General features: G+C 36.9%; 1 protein-coding gene across 1 annotated transcript in view; it reads right to left on the reverse strand.

Moving 5' to 3' along the window:
* TRPC5 (transient receptor potential cation channel subfamily C member 5) overlaps window positions 1-14,343 on the reverse strand; it is a 182,543-nt gene extending 168,200 nt beyond the window's left edge. Inside the window, exons 1-2 of the mRNA XM_038588105.1 lie at window positions 14,271-14,343; window positions 8,793-8,933 (exon numbers count right to left, since the gene is read on the reverse strand). The gene's annotated coding sequence lies outside the window, so the exon portion shown is untranslated. The remainder of the gene's footprint in view (window positions 1-8,792; window positions 8,934-14,270) is intronic.
* Between the last annotated feature and the right edge of the window lie 7,707 nt (window positions 14,344-22,050).

Genomic DNA, 22,050 nt, shown 5'->3' on the forward strand with positions numbered 1-22,050 from the left:
TATTTGTTATTTTAAGAACTAGCTTTCCCAATCAAAATGTAAATTTCATAATAGGGCAGCCCCGGTGGCGCAGCGGTTTAGCGCCGCCTGCAGCTCAGGGCGTGATCCTGGAGACCTGGATCCAGTCCCACGTCAGGCTCCCTGCATGGAGCCTGCTCCTCCCTCTGCCTGTGTCTCTGCCTCTCTCTCTAGCTGTGTCTCTATGAATAAATAAATAAAATATTTAAAAAAAAATAAAGTTCATAATAACAAGAACCTGTCATATTTACTACTCTATACCCAGAGCCTGGCACATAGTAGGCTCTCAATAAATTTGTATGGAATTGCTAAATGAAATGATGGTGAGGATAGAGATGGGGTAATGTTCTATTGGTAGAGCTCTGCTTTTGTTTGTGTGTTTAACTTCCTCCCCTCCATGCAGCCATGTGCTCAGGCAATAAACCTCTCCTTCTTTCAAGGAAAAAAGCCTCATTTAGTCTACGACTAAGTCAGTATTGGTAATTTCATTTCTTTGGCCAGTGATTGATCTAGGTTTGAGTATTTGTTGCAATTCTGGCCAATGAGATGTCCTGGAGGGCTTCTGAGGAAGGTTTCTTTGTTCTGAAAAAGAGATGTAAAAAAAGAAATATTTCCCTTTTTGCCTCTGAATGTTGTCATTTGCTTGTGATACCAAAGAATTTGGTAGCCACCTTGGAACTCTGAGGAATAACCAACCTAAAAGATTCAGCCTACATGCTAAGGATGGCATACATCAAGTCCTTTATGATGTCTTTAAGCCATTGAATTAACCAATCTAGGAGTTGCTCAATTTCTAGCCTTTTAGTTGTGTGAGATAAAAACTCCCTTTTTGTTAACCCACTTTTAGACCTGCTTTTCTTTTACAAGAAGCTGAAGACATCCTAAGTGACTATATTTTCTGAAAAATTAAAACCATAAATATTTTCTGAAAATTAAAACCAAAATTAAACCATAAATAAATGGAAAAACTGACCAGATTAGTAATCATAGAAGAAATTAAAATAGTTTGAAATTAAAAATCATTCCACTCAAGTGTTTTCACAGCTGTATATATAGAATAAAAAATATAGATGGCTGTTTTGATATTAAAGATAGTTCAAATTATGCAAAAGGAATTCATTCTACAGAGCAAGTGTAATATTAATGCCAAAATCTAATAAAGATGACCTAAGATGAAAACTATAGACTTCCTCCAAAAAAAACTATAGACTGTTTCAATCATGAAAATAATTCCAAAAATTCTAAATAAAATATTAGCAAATTATAAAGCAGTAGTGAATTTGAAGAATAATACATTATAACCAAGTGGAATTTATCCTAAGAATGCAAGCATGGTTCAATGTGAAGAAATTGTCAATATAATTCAATAAATAAGTCAGTGACTTCAAGGAAAGGAAGGATTTCATGATCATATCAATACATGAAAAGAAATTTGATGTAACTCAGTATCTATTTAAAAAAAACTAAAGTTGGAACAGAAGTAAACTACTTATACACAAAAACACTATTTACCTCAGAGCAATAATAAATATAGTAAGTTGTGAAATACTGCATCCATTGCCATTAAAATCAAGAACAAGATAGGGATGCCACAAGTAGCACTATTATTCAATTTTAAAGTTCTGGCTATTGTAGTAAGAGGACATGAAAGTATGATAAGTATTTAGCAGAGGATACAAAATTACTTTTATATTTACATGATGTAATTGTATAATAAAACAACCCAAGAAAACTTTACAAAGATCTGTTAGACCTAACAAGGAACTTTGGGAAGGTGAAAGAATGTAAGAAAAATATACAAATAACGATAGCTTTAAAAAACTTAACCATAATCATCACTATCACTCAGAAATTGAAATGTAAAAAATCCAGTGCACAATAGTGCCATCTTAAGATGTCCAGGAGTTAATTTATTTAAAAGGGAACAGGATCCAAGTAAAAGAAGTTACTGAAGGGTATAAAGCAAGACTGAAGAGAACAGAGAAGCATATTTTGTTGCTGAATAGAAAGACTCACACTAATAAAAATATAATTTCTTAATTAAATTAAGATATAAATTACAAAAAGTATACCATTTAGGTTTTATTTTTAAAAATATTTTATTTATTTATTTATGAAAGACACACAGAGAGAGAGACAGAGACATAGGCAGAGGGAGAAGCAGGTTCTCCGTGGGGAACCTGATGGTAGGATTCAATCCCAGGATCCCAGGATCATGACCTAAGCCAAAGGCAGATGCCCAACCACTGAGCCACCCAGGTGGCCCTGTCATTCAGATTTTATATGGAGCTGGACAGAAAAATTAAAGTTTAAGTGAAAGGATAAATGTGTAAATATTTCCATAAAATTTTTGATTAAGAAAAAAAGACATAAAAAATGGCAAAGTAGAGAATTCAAAAAACCCATCTCTCCACTAATGCATCTATCATAGTAAACTATCATAGCTAAAACCATCAGAATCAACTTTTTCTGAACTCTGGTATTTAATAAACACTTAAAAGAATAAGATGAGTACTTAATGAAGAAAGAAGCCACTAAATTTTGGTAAGAGAATTTTGTAGCATTTTCACTGAACTTCCTACCTACCATCTCCCACTCCTTTAGCTTAGATAAAGCTTTGGAGACAGTGGCCCACATTCTTAGTGGTGGCTTGCTGGTACCAGCAGGCCAATATGGATTTTGTTCTCAAGGAATTGTGATTGTAGGTTTTGACAGGTTAATGCATATGTATTGAATTGCTGCATGAAAAAAGAGGGATCAGCTGACAAGATTGCTCTTGTTTTTCTTTAAAGATTTATTTATTTTTTCCAGAGAAGTGGGGAGGAGCAGAGGAAGAGAGAGAGAGAAACTCTAAGCAGACTCTGTGCTAAGCATGGAACCCCATGTGGGGCTCAATCTCATGACCCTGAGATCACAACCTGAACTGAAACTAAGAGTTGGATGCTTAAGTGACTGTGCCCCCCAGGCTCTCCAGGTTTATCTTTGTTTTATATCCCCTTCATTAGAATTTTCTCAGAGTTAGAGTGGCCTTCCCTGTAGTATTTGCCAAATTCTGAACAGCAGATTTGAGCAAGCAGGGGATAGAATCAGTGAAACTGAAGATATATCAATTGAAATTATCCAGTATGAGGGGCAGAAAGGAAAAGGTAATGAAGAGAAATGAATAGCACCTCAGTTGTATGTGAGACACTTACTAAGTGTACCAACAGATGCATAATGGGGGTTGTAGACGGAGAAGAGAGAAAAAATGGCAGAAAGTATATGTGAAGAAATAATGGCCAAAATATTCCACAATTTGATGAAATACATCAATCTATCCAAGAAGACTAATAAACTCTAAGAAGGCTAAACTCAAAGAGATGCCACACCAAGACACATTACAATCGAACTATCAAAAGACAAAGACAAAGAAACAATCTTTAATGTAGCAAGAGAAGTGATTTGTCACAGACAAGGGATCCTCAATAAAATTAAGAGCCAATTTTTCTTCAGAAACCATAGAATCCAGAAGGCAGTGGTGTAATATGTTTAAAATGTTTATAGAAAAGAAAAACCCCTTTTCAGGAATACCTGGGTGACTCAGTGGTTGAGTGTCTGCTTTTGGCTCAGGGTATGATCCCGCTTCCGGGGATTGAGTCCCACATTGGGCTCCCTGTGGGGACCCTGCTTCTCCCTCTGCCTATGTCTCTGCCTCTCTCCCTATGTCTCTTATGAATAAATAAAATCTTAAAAAACCCTTCTCAACCTAAATTCTATACTCTGCGAAACTATCCTTCAAAAATGAAGGTGAAATGAAGACATTCCCAGATAAACAAAAGCTGAAGGAGGTTTCTCTTTTTAAGATTTTATTTATTCATTCATGACACACACACACACACACACACACACACACACACACAAAGGCAGGTGCTAAACCACTGAGCCACCCAGGGATCCCCTGAAGGAGTTAATTATCAGTAAACCTGCCCTACAAGAAATGCTAAAGGTAGTCCTTCAGGCCAGACAGCAATTCAAAACCATATGTAGAAATAACACTGGTAAAGATAAATGAATACCTAAATATAAAAGCCAAAATTCTTATACTTTTTTGGTTGTAAGTCTTATTTTCTATATGAGATTTAAAAGACAAATGCATAGAACAAAAATTATAAGTCTATGTTAATGGATGCACAGTATATAAAGATGTAAACTGTGACAATAATAACATAGAGGAGGAGGAATGGAGCTGCAGTGGAATAGAGTTTTTATACTTTTAAAGTTATGCTATTATTAACTGAAACTAGCTTGCTATACATAGAAGTTGTTGATATTAATCTCCGTGATAGACACTAAGAAAATAATTAAAAACATATGGAATAGACCTCTTTTTTTAATTTTTATTTATTTATGATAGTCACACAGAGAGAGAGAGAGAGAGGCGCAGACACATAGGCAGAGGGAGAAGCAGGCTCCATGCACCAGGAGCCCGATATGGGATTTGATCCCGGGTCTCCAGGATCGCGCCCTGGGCCAAAGGCAGGCGCTAAACCGCTGAGCCACCCAGGGATCCCAGAATAGACCTCTTTTTGCTACACCTGACTGGCTCAGTCAGTAGAGCATAAGACTCTTGATCTTGGCCACAAGTTTGAGTCCCATGTTGGGGGTAGAGTTTACTTAAAAAATGTATATAATAGGAAATGAGAAGTAAATCAGAACAATAAATTATAAAAAAGATAAACACAAAAGAAGGCTATAATGAAGGAATTGAGAAATAAAAAATATCTCAGACAAATAAAAAACAAATAGCAAAATGGCAGAAATAAGTCCAGTAATTACAGTCTGAAGTATTTGGGTGAGGGCAATACTAGACAATGATATTCCCTTTAGATATATTGGTGTTGGAGGGGGTTTTTTGGGTGGGGGTGGAGAATAAGAAAGGAAAGATCCAGCCAGCATCTGCAGCACAGCATTGAGATCTAGTAATATAGAGTTAAGAATCATCAGCATATTGATCAAAGGTTCTCAAATCTGGCTACACATTAAAACCACCTGAGGACCTCTTTAAAAAATATCCATGTTTGGGTCATAGTACCTCTCCCCCTCCACACTGATGCTTAAGAATAGTGCCCGAGGTGAATGTAATATGCAGCTGAGATTGAGTACCATTATCATAAGGTAACTTCAGTGAGATTGCAAAGAGATCAGGGGAACTGGAGAGGAAATTTCTAGAGTGGAGAAAGGTCTAGATCTCCACTGTCCAGTATAGTAGCTGCTAGCCACATGTAGCTATGTAAATCTAAATGAATTAAAATGAGATGAGATAAAAAAAAATTCAGTTCTGCTGTTATACAAGTCACATTTCAAGCACCTAATAACCACAGGTGACTCATGACTACCATAGTGAACAGCACAGATAGAGAGCATTTTCATCATTACCGGGAGTCCAACAGGACAAGTGCTGGATGACCCAAATGTCTCTTCTACCTCAAAATGTCTATACCAGAGAGGACTTTTTCAAATGCAGGATAGAAATATATAGTATCTGTGCTAAAATGTGGGTACTTTCATTTGCATAATACATTTTCATGGCTATGGATATGTGGTGTTTTTATTTCTGTAATGTCCTCAACTCTTTATTCCTTTCTCTTTGATGTCCAGAGGAGTTATGTAGAACTGCTGGCAGCCAGATTAAATTGATGTTTTTCATTTTTACTAGAGGGAAGGTATGAACAAAAAATATGTATGTTTCCCTCAAGCCATTCAGCTGAATCAGGAAGTTTAAATCTGTTGCTCAACATTTATTATCACTTTGTCTGCATGATGTTCCTTGAGGTAGTCAAGGGAAAGGCTGAATGTGATAATGTTGATTACAGTAAATAATAGACAGTGTAATTGGTTAAAAGTCTTACATCTGATTATTAGCCTTCAGGCTGGCTTTCATCCCAGATTCCACAGGCCATGAGAAATGAGTGTCTCCTTTCTGTCACTTTGGAATCTAAAGTGACAGTGTTCGCATAGGAGCTTATTGGCCAAACAATCCTTAAATGGGGCAGAAGGACTTCTTTACAAGTTTTATTTATCCCTTTTCACTGGAATCGCCATCTTCCAGTAATTTGCCAGAATGATCAACATAAAGGGAAAGAGGAGAGTTACCTGCTATGTTCTTTAGGCCTTTTAGAAAACATGGAATTGTTCCTTTGGCCACATACATGCAAATCTACAAGAAAGGTGATATTGTAGGTGTTAAGCAAATGGGCACTGTTCAAAATGGAATGCCCCACAAATATAACCATGGCAAAACTGGAAGAGTCTACAATGTTACCCAGCATGCTGTTGGCATAATTGTAAACAAGTTAGAGGCAAGATTCTTGCCAAGAGAATTAATGTATATATTGAGTATATTAAGCATTCAAAGAGCCAAGATAGCTTTCTGAAGCATGTGAAGAAAAATAATCAGAAAAAGAAGGGAGTCAAAGAGAAAGGTACTTGGGTTCAACTAAAGTGCCAGCCTGCTCTACCCAGAAAAGCACACTTTGTAAGAACCAATGGAAAGGAGCCTGAGCTGCTGGAACCAATTCCCTATGAATTCATGGCATGATAAGTGTAAAACAAAACAAAAAAACTCAATACTGCAATAAATAAATAAATAAAAGTTTATTTATGCTAATATTTAGGGAATATGATGAGTGAGAGGTACACAGGAGTTCTTTTACTATTCTTACACCTTTGTATGTGTCTGAAATTATTTTAAAATAAAAATTACTTAAATCAGCAAATCATGAATTTTCATGAAAAAAATCAAACAATTTCCTTAAACAAGGATTCCCAGTCTTCCCTCTATGCATTTTAAGTGAGTTCATCCTGTATATACATTTTCTATCAGTTTTCTTCACTTAATATCTTGTAAGAATTTCCCATACATTATTATCAATAATATCACTCTTTAAATCATCTGCCCTTTCTATCACCAATTTCCCTAGTGGAAAAGTGACTCTGCTAGGTGAGATTGAGGCAGTATGGTTTAATACCATCATATGTTAAAATATCATGTTAAATAGCCATTTGATATTTTATTGGATTGGATCAAGTATACCATAATATACTTAACTAGTCTCCATTTTGGTGATCTTTAGGGTGTCTCCAGTTTATCTCTACTGTTATAAACAAAGCTGTGATTTTTTTTACATTTTTTTTAATATTCAAAGTTTTTTGCTCAGTATAGTGTCCCAGAAAGTCGAATTACTGAGTCAAAAACCAGGTGCATTTTTAAAGATATGTACTGTCAAATTTCTTTTAAAATTGTGCTATTTACCAGTAGTAGCTCTATAAAGGGAAATAAACCTTAGAATACCCAGAAAACAGAAATGGACCTCACTTTTATTTTGTTTAATTAATGATCTAAAGCCCCTTCCCTCTCAAATATTCTAAGATTCTGTGATTCTGTAACAAATGGGTAATGAAGTACATTTTGCATGGTCCAACAGATGTTACTTTCTTTTTGGGAGGAAGAAAGATTAGGGAATCCTTCAACTGATGGCCTGGCACTCTCTATAGTAACAGATACTAAGGGCTAAATGAACATCGTCCCTGTTTCAGAGCAGGACTTTATTAAATGGGTCCCAAATTTTGCCTGTTAGTTTTTCCCATTTCTAAAGAAGCAAGAAGATCAGTACCTTGAGCATAGCTGGCACTAATTAAAATTGTAAAGATCAAGATCAGCTGGAGTTTTGGGGAGGTGGTTAGGAAAGGTATGTGGGAGATGCAAACCAGAGCTGGGTCTGAAAGGCTGAGTGGGATTTAGATAGGCAGATGTGGGAATTGGGAAAACACCTCTCTTATATGTGGGAGGAGGATAGAAGCTAAAGGTGCAAATTAGTACTACCTTGGGTATGGCAGTGCTTGGGAAGAGAGGGAAGTATGTTGGAGTAGCTAAGCTGGGCCTAGTTGGGGGATATTGAATATTTGGTTGAGAGACTAGGTCTTGATCATGTAGGCATTAGGGGTCACTCTAGATTCTTAAATAGGATGTGATCAAGAAAGCTGTATAAGATGACTCCTATGTCTGTGCCAGTGGTAAATCAGACTAGGAGATAATAGGATTTTTTTCAATGAGATAAGGGAGTCCCATCTAGAATGCTGGCAGTCAGAATGCAGAAGGGAAGAATTTTAGAGTTATTTTCAAGACAGAGAAAAATAGGGCTTGGTAATGGATATATTATAAGGGATGAGGTAGACAGGACCTCAAAATGATATTACACTTTCAGCTTGAGTGACCATAAGACTTCATAGTGCTGCTGTCCATGTGATTGAGAAAGGCTCTTCACTGGGTTGGTGACTGGGGCCCTGATACTTTTAGAGGAAACTGAGTTTCTGTCAACAGATTCTATTTATTCATAACCTCCATTGTACTTCAAAGATGTTTCTTTTGCTTTCTTCTTGGTCTTCATCTGGCAGTGGTTCTTAGCATTTTAACTTTGTTTCTCTGTCCCAGAGGATTCTGCCAAGTAATAATCATAAATGCTTAAATGCACTCAAGAAGTTCTGCTGAGTAGTCCCTTCTAATGCAATCTCCTTCAGTGTGACTATTTTGTAACTTTCTCATTTTGCATATTGGGATCTTTAAAACCAGGTCACCCTTGTTACTGAGAGGGTTTTACTTTTGTACAAGGATACATTTCCTGCAAAGTTGGTTAGATCTCCACCTCCCTGCCTGACCCAACATTTGAGATTAGTACAGTTTTAAATCAAAAGTTAAAAATTTCTCAGGGGACGTCCCTGGAAATAATGGTGCATACCTGTATGTGTAAAGTGGTGCAGTTTAAAGAATAGTGTCCTGGGAATTAAGAACTTGGATTCTAGTCTCGTCTCTTCTGCTAATTGACATATGAACTTGAACAAGTAACATTTAGCTCTTCTTCATGTCTCTGTTTCCTTTTCTGTGAAATGAGAAAGACAAAATAGATGATTGCTAAGATCATGGCCAGCCCTCAGACCAACATTTTATTAAAACAATGTTTGCAGAGCATTAGCAACATTTAGAATGCTTAGAGACCACTGGGTTAGATACAGTACCAATGTGTTCACTCCATAAAGACAGGCAAATGTGATAATTCAGGCTAAAAGAAATGAAGGTTGAGACTCAGTTATTGGTTTGGATTGTTTTTGTAGATGGAATAGACCAAACCATTCAGATTGAATAATAATTTCCTTTGACACTGGGGTCAGTCCTATGTTATAGGCCAGTTCTCCTAAAGTAGAATAGAACAGGACCCAAAGGTGGGGCTACTCTGATTTTCTTTTTTTTTTTTTTTTTTTTAATTATTTTTTTTTATTGGTGTTCAATTTACTAACATACAGAATAACACCCAGTGCCCGTGAACTGGTGCAGCCACTCTGGAAAACTGTGTGGAGGTTCCTCAAACAGTTACTCTGATTTTCTGAGGTCTGTGCCTATAGCCTCTTGAGTGCTGATTCCCAGAAATAGCAGTCATACTGCTCAGAGCTATCTTAATGAATCCTCGTAATTTTTTCATAAGGGCAACCAGCCCAAGATCTTTCTTCTAATAGAGACTCCAAGGAGTATGTTGTTAGAAGAGAATTAAGACTATTGCCAGAGTATCTCTATTGTCTATTAGTGATCCCTTTTGGCTCTGTTATCCACAACTTAACGTTAGTGCTTCTGAAATCTGGATAACAGATCACCTGGAGGTCAGAATGCTCTCTGTGTACCCTATAAAATATTGCTATAAATGTATTCCAACTTCTTTAAGAATTTGCATCTATTACTTCAATATGCATTGAGCATCATGTAAATAGAAGGCCATACTAACACACAAAAGCTCTGTTTAGCAAATTTTTCAGCTCTCAGCTCAATTCAATCCTGTTCTCCCAGCTACTTATTCTATCTATACCTTGCTCTCTGGATTAAATGCTGATATAAACTCTGTTCTTCTTGACTTCAGACTTTGGCTTCTTTTAAGACTTTCCTGCTTCCAGTACTGCCTCAGGTTACATAAAATTGCCCTGAATTGCATCTCCTGCTCTTTTTCCCCACTACTTTCCTTTGTGGGCAAATGGCTCTTACAAGGCAGATTGTGACAGTATGCTTCATACCATCATATAACTACAGGGTATTTTTCCTAGCAGTTTAAAGTGCAGACACAAGTATGTGACCACAAATAAACAAAATCAAGCCATTGATGACACCTGGTGTGCTTGTGCTAGGTGTTCTGCTAACATGTTCATTTGTTTTGCTGTCTGCTCTAGTCACTCAAGGATTTAAGAGGATTCTGTGACTGAAAACCTGAAATGGAGAAAATTCTCCCCATGAACTAAAATTGTGTTTGCAAATTAAGGAATGACTACCACAGATTGATTTTGGTTGTGGAACACCTTGATTCAACCTGAAGAACAACAGTGATTTGTGGACCTGTAATCTGATGAATACCAATTGATCAGAACATTTTAAATGTTTATATAATTAGTCATCCTGTGCTACTACTTATAGTAAGCAGCTTTGTAAGTTATGTCTACAACTTACTGTACAATGTGGGACTTTTGTTGATCCTCAAACATCCTCAAATACTAGCATCTTAGAATACTAGTATCTTATTAAAAATGTTCCTCTTGGCCCTTGTCTCTCCCAGATGAAGTATTGTCTCAAGTCAGGAGGCTTTTAAGCTCTCTCTTTAGTTCAGTGGTCCCTAATATTTCTCAAGGGCTTTATGATTACAAAGCTCTTTTATATACATCATCTCATTAAACTATTTTACATATCCTTGACTACCTCACTGAGTTGCTATCATTTACTTTTTAAAATACAGTCAATCCTTGAGCAATGTAGGGGTTAGGGGTGCTGACTGCTTGGGCAAAAATCCATGTGTAGCTTTCAACTGCCCCCCAAATTAACCACTAATCACCTACTGTTGACCAAAGCCTTACCAATAACATAAACAGTTGATTAACATGTGTTTTGTATGTCATATGGATTATACACTGTGTTCTCACAATAAAGTAAGCTTAAGAAACTGCTATGAAAATCATAAGGAAGAGAAATATGTTCACTGTACTATATCAAAAAGATCCATATACAAGTGGACCCATGCAGTTGAAGCCCATGTTGTTCAAGAGTCAACTGTAGATGAATATTTTCAGCATCACATAAATTAAGAGTTTGTTATACCACCCAGGGACTATTAAGTGGTGGAGTCCGAATTATAACCCAAGTGTTCTGATTCCATGTTTTAGGGCTTTCTCACCTCGTCCATTCAGTGTAGAATGAAAAAGTGAGGAATACCCTATGAAATACAGTGATTAAAGCGAAAGGCCTTGTGTGACTTGTCTGCAGTGATCCCAGGGCTGCACTTCACATTGTATTTGAAGACAGCATGTTTCAGCTGAGCTCTAGAGAGCATTCTGCCCTTGGATCTTTACCAAGTTGAAATCCTTTTAAGTGACGAAATTTCTTCACTGATATGAACTAAAATATTCCCCCCCCCAATTCATATGTTAAAGCCCTAATGTCCAGTGTGATTGTATTTAGAGTAAGAAAGTAATTAAAGTTAAATGAGATCATGAGGGTAGGGCCCTGACAGGATTAGTGCCCTTATAAGGAGAGACATCAGGGAGCTCGGGTCACTCTCTCCATTGTGTTGAGACACACTGCCTGCAACCAAGAAGAGAGCTCTTGCCAGAAACCAAATCAGCCAGAACCTTGATCTTGGACTTCCCAGCCTCTAGAACTTTGAGAAATAAATTTCTGTTGCTTAAGCCACCAAGTCTATGGTAATTTGTTATGTCTGCGTGAGCAGACTAAGACATCCACTGGAGGTTTCTTCTTACCTTGGAAAAATTAGAAAGTCTAAAGAAGGTATCATTGGGGGTGCCTGGGTGGCTCTGTTGTTTAAGCATCTGACTCTTAGTTTCAGCTCAGGTCTTGATCTCAGGGTCATGGGACTGAGCCCCATGTCAGGCTTCATGCTCAGCATGGAACCTACTTGAGAATTTCTCTCTCTCTCCCTCTCCTGCCCCTCTTCTCCACATTCTCTCACTCTTAAATAAATAAATAAATAAATAAATAAATAAATAAATAAATCTTAAAAAGGAAGGTATCACTGACATTCCAACAGTTATATACATGTGACAGGTTGATTATACCTATTTCTTTCTGAGGTGATATATTTAAATTAATATATTCCACTCATAGTAGACATTGAGAGGTCACCCTGGATTTGAGGTTAGAAGGAACTGAGGGAACTTTATTAAATTACTTTTTTTCCACTAGGGGAGGGAGTCAGTAGTATTTTACCTCTTGAAATTCAGTGTAGCAGACCGGGAATTTGTACTACCTGCTCAGTAGATTGGCAGGTATGGGAATTTGTATGGGAATTACTAATTTATGGTTAGTGGGGCTTGATATGGTATTTAATATTCTTCTTACTCAAAGGTGTTAAAAATGTTATATACATTCAACATATTTATTGTATTATACAAACCCATTTGTAATTTTGGTTTTTAATCTGAGCAAAAAGTATTATTTTGAACTTAAGTCAAAATGACAGTTTCATCACAGACCCGGTTTTATACAGCAACTTCTCCTTCCTCATTTTTCTCTGGTTGCTTTGCTTACATGAACTGCTGAACATTCCTAGATTATTTATTTTTTGGCATGGCTACTGTTGTAAAGGTATTTAATCTAATTTTATTTTGTGGGGGTATTTTAAACCTTTGAAGTTTATGGGTGGTCTTGTTTCCTTTTCTTTTTTCAATTTTTTTTCCCAATATAAGAATGGTCTTGAGGATATGGGCAAGACAGAATGGTCAGCAGCTTTCCCTGTTAGTGGACAGTAAGGCCAAGATAGAAAAAGGACACCAGCTATTCTCTTAATATTTAAAAACATAGTCCCACATATGAGTATAATACAGCTGGCCTTCTGAAACACTATGAAAAAGGCAGTTTCTTGGGCGTATTTCTCCTTTTCCTTTTTTATTTCCTTTTCACATCTACTTTACCTGCACCAAGCACATAACCTATAGGCCAATGACACAGGGCAATTTTTCTCAATTAGCTGTCTAATGTCCATAAAGGAGTGAGCTGATTAAAAGGCTGGAGGTATTACTGCTCATAGGAAACACATTATCATTTATTTAAAAGGTGATTCTTGGAAATAAAAAAGACTTCAAGTCCCACACTGGGTTCCCTGCATAGAGCCTGCTTCTCTCTCTGCCTGTGTTTCTGCCTCTCTGTGTCTCTCATGAATAAATAAATAAAATCCTTAAAAAAAACCCACAAAACCCCATGTCCCTAGGTAGAAGAATTCTGCTCCTTGCATACAGATTATAGTGATGCTTCTGCAGTGATTCTAATATCCAGAGACAGAGACAGTAGTGTGTTGTAGATGGCTCATACAGCTTCACATCTTAGATTTGGCAAAAGATTGCTGTCCAGGCAACATAAGCAAATATAGATAAATTAGACCTTGTCAAAGTTGAAAACTTTTCTACGCTTCAAAAGATGCTTCCAGGAAAATAAAAAGATAACCTACAGAATGGAAGAAAATATTTTCAAATAAAAAAGGGGAGTTTGTATAAGGGGTTTATCTAGCATATGTAGAACTCTTGTAACTGAATAATAAAAAGGCAAATAGCCCAATTAAAACTACGCAAAGGAATTAAAATATATAAATGGCCAATAAGCACATGAATAGATGCTCATTATTAATCAGGCAAATGTAAATCAAAACAAAGAGATACCACTTTACACATCAGAATGACTATAATAAAAAAGTGATATAACAAGTGTTGATGGTGATGTAGAAAATTAGAACCTTCATGCTGTGCTGCTGGGAAAATGAAATGGAACAACTACTTCGGAACAGTCTGATAGTTCATCAAATGGTTACAAATAGCATTACCATACAATCCTGCAATTCCATTTCTAGGTATATATCCAAGAGAAATTAAAATGTATTTGCACGCAAAACTTAAAAACATAAATGTTTTTAGCAGCATTATTCATCATAGATAAAAGGTGGAAATCACCTAAGTGTCCACCAACTGATGAGTGGATTAACAAAATATGGTTATATCCATACTATAAAACATTTGGCCATAAAAGGAATGAAATCTGATACATGCAACAACATTGATGAACCTTGAAAACATTATGATAAGTGAAAAAACTCAGTCAAAAAAGGCCACATAATATGATTCATAATATATGATTCATTTTTTTAAATGTTCAGAACAGAAAAATCTATAGAGCCAAAAATTACCTTAATGGTTGCTGAGAGATGGAAGACTTGGCTTTAGGGATTGTGGTTGCTTTTTACTATTGATGGTTGTACATATCTGTGAATATACTAAAAAACAGTGAATTATATACTTGAAGTGTGTTATTTACATGCACACCATATATGAATTATCTATCAATAAAGCTGTTTTAAGATATAAATTAGAGATATGGAAGATAAAAAAACAAATTGACTTGTAGAAAGGAGAAGAAGTACAGTATCTGAGATAAGTAGTATACTGCTTGGGATTAGCAGTGAAGAAGAGATTGGATGATGAGGAAGAAAACATTAGTTAACTTTAATACACAGTGATAAAACTATCCAAAGTGAACACAGAGAGATAAAAGATAATAAAATAGAATATTAGTGAGCTATGTTACAATTTCATCATATGTGTAATTGGAGTTCCCACAGGAGAAGAGAGAGGAGATGGCCAATAAGGGATTTGAAAAATAATAACTAAAATATTTTTCAAATTTGATGAAATATATACTTATGGATCCAAAAACCTCAAGTACAAGAAACACGAAGGAAACTATGCCAAGAGACATCTTAATCTAATTGCCCAAAATTATCGATGGAAGAAAAATCTTAAAAGTTATCAGAGGAAAAAAAAAAAAAGATTGACAGCAGATTTCTCTTCAGAAACATGAGCTAGAGGGAAGTGGGAAGACATCTTTAAACTAGTGAAAGGAAAAAAAAAAGGCAAATCCTTCACTGGGAATAAAAAGTCTTGAAAAAGAAAAAGGAAATCAAGAGTTTTTCAAACTACAAATCTGAAATAATTCATTACCAGCAGACCCATACCATGAGAAATATTAAAGGAAGACCTTCAGGCAATAGGAAAACAATGTAAGAAAGAAATATGGATCTACACAAAGGAATGATAAGCACTAAAATTGGAAGCTACATGGGTAAATATATAAGATACTTTTTTCTTATTTAAGTCTCCTTGAATGTAATGGACTATTTTAGCAATAATTTTAACAGTTTATTGTGGAATTTATAACATATAAAGTAAACTTTTTACAGCAACTGCAGAAATTCTGGGATTGGAAAATAATAGTAGTATAGTGTTGTAAGTTTCCTGGACAGCAAGATCTCTACCTCTAAGGCAGACACTTCTCTGCTGTGCATCTTAGGAAAAAACCAGCCCACATCTAGACACACTGTAAACTCCTTTGCCATTTTACTTCTAGTCAGAGAATAAGAACTTGCTAATCTTTGTGTCAATAAGGTTCCACCTGCCTGTCAGTCAGTTGGTGACAAAAAACTGGTTTGTTGTACCTAGTTCAGTTGATTGAAGCATTTTACATAGTACTGCACTTTCATAGTGATGGTAGCTGATATTTTGTCATTTTCTTTTTTTAACTTTATCATCTTTTTTAAACATTTTTTTATTGGAGTTCAATTTGCCAACATATAGCATAACACCCAGTGCTCATCCCGTCAAGTGCCTCCCTCAGTGCCCGTCACCCAGTCACCCCAACCCCCTGCCCACCTCCTTTCCCACTACCCATTGTTCATTTCCCAGAGTTAGGTGTCTCTCATGTTTTGTCACCGTCACTGATATTCTGTAATTTTCTGCCTGTTTTACCCTCTCTTGTTTTTCATCCTGCTGCAAAATTTCCCTTGCATCTGAAAAGACAAGTCACTTGGAAACATGAGGTTGTCACTTGGTCTTTTACCTAAAGTTTCCAGGCTGGTATTCAAGTATTGAGTGAACATCTGCTATGCCCTGGGCATTCTTAGGAGTATGCATTATATTATTTATCTTTATATTTCCCCCAAAGTGTCTAGAATTTTGCCTCCATACAGTAGGCTCTCACTATATTGTCACTGAAGAAATAAATGAGACCACATGGTGCTTATAATTTGACTGCTATCTATGTTCACGGTGCCCAACCCAATGTGCCTGATCATGCTTAATTACCTTGCATTTTCATGGTACATAACTTCTTATGGATTCAAGTCCATGAGAACAAAAATTGGGTCTGTCACATTAACCAATGTATTTCCTCATTTAGCATAGCATCTAGCACTGAGCAATAGTAGCTTGGCAAAATTTTGTTGAGTAGATGAATGAATGAATAAACAAATGGACTTTGGGAAAGCTATTTAATCTTTCTGAGCTCTTGTTTCCTAATATGGAAAGTAGTTTTAATAATCTTATTGTAATAATATGTATGTAAGATACCTAGCACATTGTTTGGCACATAGCAGGCAATCAATGTATGTCCAATTTCTTCCTTTCTCCTTCTCTTTGCTTCATCCCAACCACTTACCTGTGTACATGTCCTGAGACTATTTTCCATAATAACTTTGTTCTATCATGTGAACTGATAAACCAAGTTATCAACCATGCTGATGGCAACATTATCTTAATTTAACTCTCAAAATGGGTCCAGGGAACTTTTATGGATGGAAAACCCTTCAAGATCTAAAGCTATAAAGTCTGAAAGGAAGATTTTTCAGACCCTCATGAGCAAAGGTAGAAGAAATATTTATGAGCTCTGAAGCTCTTCACTACATAAAGCCATTGGTTGGAGGACTCTTTGGCTTACCAGCTGTGGGATGTCTGAATGCTCAGAATTTTCATATTCTCCAATCTGATGTTCCAACCTCATATTAGACCAATTAAGACTTCCATGAATGAACCTAGACAGCCAACTTTTGAGAAACTCATCTACCTTTCATCTAAGATCTCATTTCTAGTTCCAACTATGCTAAAACTTACCTTAGGCCAGTCCTGTAACTTCTTTGAGATTCAATTCTCTCCCATAAAGAAGATATGTAAATTTCCATCAAGGAGGAAGAGGATAAAGAAAATGCAGTGCTTTCATACAACGGAATATTGAACTGCAGTTAAAAGGAATAGTCTAGGAGCACCTGGGTGGCTCAGTTGTTAAACGTCCAACTCAGTTTTAGCTCAGATCTTGATTTCTGGATCCTGAGATCAACCCCCCACTGGGCTCTGTGCTTAGTGCAGAGTATGCTTGCCCCCCCATGCCTCTCCTCTCCCTGCCCACTCTCTCTTAAATAAATAAAATAAAGGAGTGGTCTATCCCAAAACAATACTGAGTGAAGAAAACCAGATACATACTGTATGATAACTTTTAAACAAAACACAAAAAATAATACTACATGTTTATTTGTATGTAGAATTATCAAATATGATCTGAAAAGAAAATTAGCAAACTAATAATAGTTCTTACATCTGAGGAGAGTGGCGGGGGCACAAGGAGGTATCCTAGATTGGGAGGAAGTCACCAGATTTATCTGTAAGGTTCTGTCCTAAATTAAAAATAAATTTTCTTTATTTTTAAAGTCAATTTCTAAAATATTCTTTTTTTTAAAAAAAAGAAGAAAAGCGTTAGATTTGGTAGTCCCTAAGGTCCCTTTGGAGCTCTAAAATCCTAGGGTTCTAAGATAAAAGGAAGAATTCAGTAGTGGAAGTTTGCAATAGTCTCACTTAGCTCACTTTGGCTAAATTCTCCCCTGGGAGATCACAGCCGACCTTAAGTGCTGTTCCCACACTGAGTGTCTATGGAAACAAGAGAAGACAGACTCAGCTCTTTTATATGATTGATTGCTTTCTGGGCTCCTGCATGAATTGTGTTCTCACTTCAGTGTAGAAGTTGGGGATCAGAGGGCGTGGCTATCCAATGGCTTACTACACAGAGGTAGAATTATCTTGGATATTTTCCACCATGGAATACTTCTATCATTTGACAGGAATATCAAGGGAAGATGTTTTCCCTGTAGAATTTTCTTCCCTTGCTTACTTTTTCTTTTATGTTAACTGCTGCTGCTAATAGAAGCTGCTCTAAGCAGAATTGCTTTATCTTTGATGAGTAGACAAGGGCTTGTCTGAAATTTAAAAAAACCCAGACATCTGATTGCTACTTATTGTGGTAAAAAGACGGAAGAACTAATTGACAACACTCTCACTCTCACCAGTTTTCTGCCTCTTTTCTCTCTCCTTTCTTATGTTTCTATCCCTTCTAGGACAGCAATCCAGGGCTATTAGATACCTTCAGCCCTGAACACTGGGGATTCTTTCTTTCTCTCTATAGCACTGCACATTTATTCCTGCCTCTAACACAGTAGTTATCCCAGTGGGTAGATGCATTTAGAATACTTTCCTCCTTTCTTCTGGGTTTACGTTCAGCTCCCCTTCACAGATTCCCTGACCACCTCATTGCACAGTAACCTCACTTGCCTGTCTGCTATGGCATATCAGCTATGCCATATAGATTAATTCTTATACTTCTTTGAATTATCTGACCATTTAAATGATGTTAATCTTATTTCCCTATCATCTCATTTTGTAAATAGGGCTGGGAATTTGATGGATGGGTGACAGTGGCCAAGGATAGTGGTCTGTTAGGGCCCAAATGTTCATATGATCCTTTTTCACTCCTAGTTTTTTTCTCGCTATTTAGAGTGAAAATGTTAGGTCAATGTACAGGTGGAGAACACACCTGAGCAAATGAGCAAAGTTGATAGATATATCAATTTGATAGAGAAAAGATCTTTAGGGCTCCTATGCATTATTTTTATAAGAACTAGGCAGTAATCTATCACTTCTAGGTTCATTCATCAAATAAATAGGTTGGGTAGCTTTTATTAAAAAATGAACTTAGTTGCTGACTGGCTCTGCCACCTTTGTCATAACCTGAGAAACTGTCTACCGGGTAAATTAGAGATTTTTCAAAAGCTTATAAATACCAAACCCATTTTTCCTAATACACAGAAGCCCAAAAATAATCCCTAGGGTTTTGGTCTATCTGATAAATAATCTACATCTTTTATTTCTAAAAAGAAGGTATCAATCAGCCCAGCTGATTTCTTAGATTAGCTTTCTAACTCAGAATTTATCATAATTCTTCTTACTGTAGTTAGTGTGGATGTCAGCCTGAAGCTGAAGTTGGGCACTGAGAATTCCAAGTCACAGATCAGTAAACTATGACACTAATCAAATGAACCCAGTTATTATGGGCAAAGCTGATATGATCATTGGCAAGCAGAATCTCTAAGTTACTGCCTTGCACATTCAAAAAATAATTTGTGCTTGGAGACAGTTTGGGGGAGGAGTAGGGGTGGAATGAGGGTTTGCAAAACATGAAAACCTTTGGGGTGATGGATATGCTCATCTTGATTGTGATGATGATTTCATATGTGTATACATATGTCAAAACTAATCAAGTCATACACTTTAAATATGTGGGGCTTATTGTATTTCAATTGTATCTCAATAAGGCTGTTAAAAATAATTTGAAGATATACATTTTAAAAATTTGCATTTCATCATTGAGACAAATTCTTGAAGCTCATAATTTCCACCTTAACCTCAGTGGTTAAGGAAATGTATTTTGGAGTTGGTTGGATTTTTGGCTCTATCATTTACTAGCTTAGTGACTTTGGGAAGTTGTTTTTAAACGTCACTGAGTCTCAGTTTCCCATCTGAATATTAGAGGTTGTAAGAGAGTACCTATTCATACTTTCGGGGCTAAATAAGAGAATGCATGGAAAGCACTTAGCACAGCATAGAGCACTAATTAAGCCTTAAAGACATGGAAGCTATTATTTTACCTGCGAGTGTGATATTAACCTTGTCTTGGATGAAAGCATACAGAATCCCCAGCAGATTCCTAAAGCAGTTTATTGATTGCAATCAGCTACCTTTATTAGATACTCACTTGTGGGCAGATCCCCATAATAGAAACTGCTAGGAAGTAAAAAGATATGCAAATTAGAGCCCCTGACCTCAGTGAGCTCATTAAATGAATGGGAAATATGGGACACATGTATGAATGAGATTGTGCCAGAGCATGTATGGAAATAAACAAAGAAGTCCTGATTTAAGTAGTGGAAGCAATCCAAGAAACAGTGAGTGGATGATCTGGCAAGGCTCACTGGGAAACAGTGGTGGTTGGTAATCAAACAGGTGAGGGTTTGAGTTCCACCCCTATCACTTATTAGTTGGGTAAGTCACTGAGCCTTTCTGAACCTTAGTTTCATACATAAAGATACTAATATCTTCTTTCTGAGGTTTCTGGGAAGATTAGATGAGGTGATGCATTTGTAGCATTTTAGCAGAGAGCTTACAGCATGGTAAGCATTCAACAAAAATGAGGGCAATTTCTATAATTATATCTCCAAATTATATCTCCAAATTTCCAGATTTCCACAGAAGAATCCTAGGGCAGTTTCTCTGACCAAAGCCTCCTGATTTGCCTGGCAGTGTGTCATGTTCTCAGCAGGCCTGATGACTTCTGCCCTTTTGGATTCTATTTAGCCATTCTAGTGGATAATTAGAGCTAACACTTACATGGTCCTATAACATAACATTTTGTGTCAAACAATACAGGACATTTCAGAGAGACGACTCACTGGCCCAAATCTTTCTGTGCCCAGGTGTATTATTAGTCAGCTTAGACTGCCATAACAAAATACTGTGGGTAACATGAATTTATTGTTCATATTAACAGAGACTGGAAGTCTGGTTGCTTGCTGATTCCATTCCTGGTTTGCATACAGCATTCTTCTCACTGTGTCCTCACATGGTAGGGAGAGAGACACACACACAGAAAGACACACACACACAGTGAAAGAGCATGTGAGAGAGAGGGACAGAGCATGTGATGTCTCTTCTTACAAGAGCATTATTCCCATCATGATGGCTCCACCCTCATGAACTCACCCAATCCTAATTACCTCCCAAAGGCCCCATCTCCAAATACCATTACATTGGGGATTAGGGCTTCAATATTTCAATTGGAGGGGCACACAATTCAGTCCTTAGGCTATTAATTTTGTTCATAATTGGGTAAATGGCAAGTGCAAACTTGCATTTTCTTTTTTTTTCTTTAAAGATTTTATTTATTTATTCATCAGAGACACAGAGAGAGAGAGGCAGAGACACAGGCAGAGGTCCATCCAGGGTGCCTGACGTGGGACACGATCCTGGGTTTCCAGGATCAGGCCCTGGGCTGAAGGCTGCGCTAAACCACTGAGCCACCCGGGCTGCCCAAACTTGCATTTTCTTAGGCCAAAATACTTGGAGTTGTCTAGCAATTAGGATCCTGGTTTGCACCCAGGTTGTCCAGCTTTGACTCTTGATGTGGATATACTGTCCTGGTAAAGAGGCAGTGGAGTCAATAGCCAAACTGTGGAAGGATCCTCGGTGTCCATCGAAAGATGAATGGATAAAGAAGATGTGGCTTATGTATACAATGGATTATTACTCAGCCATTAGAAATGACCCACCATTTGCTTCAACGTGGATGGAACTGGAGGGTATTATGCTGAGTGAAATAAGTCAATCGGAGAAGGACAAACATTATATGGTCTCATTCATTTGGTGAATATAAAAAAATAGTGAAAGGGAATAAAGGGGAAAAGAGAAAAAATGAATGGGAAATATCAGAAAGGGAGACAGAAGATGAAAGACTCCTAACTCTGGGAAACGAACTAGGGGTGATGGAAGAGGAGGTGGGTGGGGGGTGGGGGTGACTGGGTTACTGGCACTGAGGGGGGCACTTGATGAGATGAGCACTGGGTGTTATTCTATATGTTGGCAAATTGAACACCAATAAAAAATAAATTTATAAAAAAAAAGAGGCAGTGGAATGTAATGGTTGGAACTCAAACTTGAGCAGAACTTCCTGATTTTGTAACAGAGCTTTGCTCCCTACCATCTGTGAGACTTGAGAAAACTTAATCACTCTCTCTGTGAGGCTAATCATCTGTAAAATGG

The sequence above is a fragment of the Canis lupus genome, chromosome X, assembly GCF_011100685.1.
Source record: "Canis lupus familiaris isolate Mischka breed German Shepherd chromosome X, alternate assembly UU_Cfam_GSD_1.0, whole genome shotgun sequence".
Classification (NCBI taxonomy): domain Eukaryota; kingdom Metazoa; phylum Chordata; class Mammalia; order Carnivora; family Canidae; genus Canis; species Canis lupus.